The following is a 3,558-nucleotide window of genomic DNA, read 5'->3' on the forward strand; positions in this document are numbered from 1 at the left end:
CCTGTTATTGAGTCTATGTTGTCTTAAAAAAGACCCTTACTTTCTACACTATAATGGACATAACTCACAGAGCATTCTGTGAACTTTTAAAAATATTGGAGTTCAGTACTTAGTTCTGCTGATCCTAACCTGCTCCTGGGTTCTGTGTGCTCTTACCCCCCAGAGTTAAGGAAGACTGGCTGGTGATATGTGAAATGCTCCTGCTCTTCCTCCCCTCAGAACAGAGAGCTGGCTCCTAGAATCACCAGCTTTTCCATTTCCCAAAGATTTCCTCCTGCTTTTTAAACCTTCTCTGTGTGATCTGTTTTTCTACCAATCAAACATTGCCTAACTAGCAAATTAGCTTAAAGTAGGGAATAGTATGACAAAGTCATTACTAAAGTCACAAGAAGAATCTTAGAAGAAACGGGTAGCCATCATAGTCAACAAAAGAGTCTGAAATTGAGACTTGCATGCAATTTGAAATTTATATTTTATAGATGTTGATTCCCAAACAAACCATTCAATATCACAGTAAGCCAAGTTGTAAATTCCCTCATGAAGAATTTGAACTTGAACAGTTCTATGAAGACCTGTGTTCAGAACTAACAACCAAAAAGATGTTTTTCATTTAATGTCTATTTGTAAAAATAAATCTAAAATGATTAAGACTTTATTTTTTTCTACTATGAAATTTTGTCTAAGTTTATTTCCAAAACCAAAGACTCAATTGTTATAGATTCAGTGTGATTGTGTTTTTTTCTCATAAAAACAGGAAATCAGTTCTGGGCCATCAGAGGAAATGAGATGCAAGTAAGGTGATCAAGAGGCATCCATTCCGTCTGTGTTTATTCATTCAACCTACAAGTTTTTGATTAATGTCTATTCTGACAAGGAAAACCTAAAATTCTGGCTTCTTTGCAGAGGACAAATACTGGAGGTACTATTTGTATTTTGTAATAGATTCAGTGATCCTGCTTTTTCTCATAAAAACAGTGGCATCAGTTCTGGGCCACCAGAGGAAAGCCCACCAGGATGCCCTGGGATTCTCCAGGCAAGAACACCATCCATGCCATGGGCTTCTCCTTCAACAGTAAGTCGCTCAATAGACTCAGACCCTTTTCTGACATGGACTGCAGCCTTCCAGGCTCCTCCGTCCATGGGATTTGCAGAGGACAAATACTGGAGGTAATATTTGTTTGTAATAACTTTGTATGATAATAGTTAGGGAAATTATCTTCTTTCTCTAAGGAAGTCGCCTGCCTTCCACTTAGACCTTCGTCCCCCACAGGAGGAACGGTGGGGCTCTAGACAGCTGTGGGGGAGTCCCTGTGTGTGTGCTCAGACCCCAGTCATGCTCAACCCTTTGTGACCCCATGGACTGTAACCCTCCAGGCCCCCTGTCCATGATTTCCCAGGCAAGAATATGGAGTGGGTTGCCATTTCCTCCTCCAAGGGATCTTCCTGACCCAGGGATCGAACCCGTGTCTCCTACATTGGCAGGAGGATTCTTCACTGCTGAGCCATCTGGGAAGCCCCAGTGACAACATATATAAACCAAATATGATAGAAAACTTGAAATTTGTATCTGAAATGAATGATTAGATTCACTTTGTGTTCACATCTTTGTGATAGAAGGATGATTAAGATTTTTTCTCTCCAGACCTAAGAAATATGGTAGCAAACAGCATCTGCTAGATCAAGATGTTGCCTCTCTTTCTGGTAGAAATACAAATTTAAGAGCCAAGTTTGCAGTACCATTAAAGTCACACATTTCTGTAGCACTAAACACGCCTGACATTTATTTGCAAATCTCGGAAAGTTGATTAGAATTCCACATTTTTTGTCAATTTTGATAACACGGCCTCTGTGCAATGCTGAGCTTTGTTTCTTTTACTTGGTGCAGATTTGATGAGAAGAGACAATCCATGGAGCCAGGTTTTCCCAAGCAAATAGTGGCAGATTTTCCAGGGGTTGAACCAGAGGTGGATGCTGTTTTTGAAGTATTTGGTAAGAGGACACTCCTTTTGTTGGCAGTGGGGCACTTGAAACATTCTGTAGTACCGGAAGAAAGAGGAAAGCTGAAGTATTTAATAAAGTTTTCTTTAACCAGGTTCCTCCTCCCAACCCTAAATTTCAGCTTACAAATTTCATATCAATTGTATGACTACTTCGTATAATAAGCTGTATAAAAACCCCCTCAAGTGGTGTGGCCAAGTTCAACAGTGGCCAGCTGGCTTCTCCATCCCACCACTAATTCTCATGGAGAGTTTCTCTGTCTTTCCTGAGTAGTCAGTCAGCTGCCAATATTTAACTTTCCATGAGCCCAAAGTTAAAAAAAAAAAAAAAAAAAGGATTTTCTCCTGCCTCAGGGATAGATGGGTGGAGGGATAGATGATCTTTATTGAAAGGTAACCTGAGCACCAGGATGGCAGAGTCAGAAAGGATCGTCTGGTTCTGAAAGAGTTCCTGAGATTCTCTGAGGCCAGAGAATCAGGCTTCTTTGTCAGCAAAGGGGAGGAGGAGTATTCGGGAGGAAAAATGTAAAGATACACAGTTTCTGAAGATGCAGAGAATTTTATCTGATTTTAAGTGGAATAACCTAATAATCCAGAGCCTGGTTCTGCTGTCAGACAGAGCTGGAGTGGGGTGCTGTTTCCATCCTTTCCTTGTTGAGTGACCTTGGGCAGGCATTTAAATTTGTTTGAATCTCAACTTCCTATCTGTAAAATGGAGTTAGATATATGTGCCTGATAGGACTTTTACAGAAAGAAATGAAAATAAAAGTCATGCAAAATGCTTACCATAGGTCCTGGCACATAGTAAATCTCTACAAACAGCCTTTCTGTACTTTTAGCCAAGAACACTCTGTTCCATTCTGAGTTCTGTGTAGTAAATTTTCTACAAACACTTTCTACTTTTAGGTATCTGTTATTCTGAGTTCTGTGTGTTGCCAAATTTATTTACTTGAAGAAAAATATCTCATTATTTCCCCTGTCTGCATTTGCAGGGTTTTATTATTTCTTCAGTGGATCTTCGCAGTTTGAATTTGACCCAAATGCAAAGAAAGTGACACATGTGTTGAAGAGTAACAGCTGGTTGAATTGTTAGGAGAGATGTTTAGAAGGCATAACTGGGCATTTTAAGTTAAGCCGATAACTCTTCACCTAAGTCTCTGTGAACTGAAATGGTTCGTGTTCTCCTGTGTGTGCAGTGATGGAGACCAAGAGTGTGAGCTGTGTGTCTTGCCCACTAGCCTCACATATCACAGGGCATTCAAATGGGCTGTGTGTTTGTACTCTGGTCACATGCATCAGCCTCCCACGGGAACAGGGTTAGCACTCTGCAACAGGCAAGAGACTGTATATAGACTATTTGCTTATTATTTAATAAAGAGAATCTGTCAGTTAACTTTATCATGTTGTTTGTTTCAATGAATGCACTTTCCTCACCATCTTGGGTGTGTTGTGGACTGATCAGTCAACAATGGAGGTACAGGATCAGGGTCTCCATGGCTGGGACCTCAAAATGAGCTCAACCAGAACTGGAAACAATCTGCCATTTCCCCTCCCCAGGTGC

At 40.6% G+C, this 3,558-nt stretch overlaps 1 long non-coding RNA gene across 1 annotated transcript; it reads left to right on the forward strand.

The window, feature by feature from the left end:
* Positions 1-892: 892 nt before the first annotated feature.
* Positions 893-3,347, forward strand: LOC106701016 (uncharacterized). The gene is made up of 3 exons (XR_011466991.1): positions 893-919; positions 1,886-1,989; positions 2,990-3,347. It is a non-coding gene; the product is annotated as an uncharacterized lncRNA (long non-coding RNA).
* Positions 3,348-3,558: the final 211 nt, after the last annotated feature.

Source organism: Bos mutus, chromosome 15 (genome assembly GCF_027580195.1).
Source record: "Bos mutus isolate GX-2022 chromosome 15, NWIPB_WYAK_1.1, whole genome shotgun sequence".
Taxonomy (NCBI): Eukaryota; Metazoa; Chordata; class Mammalia; order Artiodactyla; family Bovidae; genus Bos; species Bos mutus.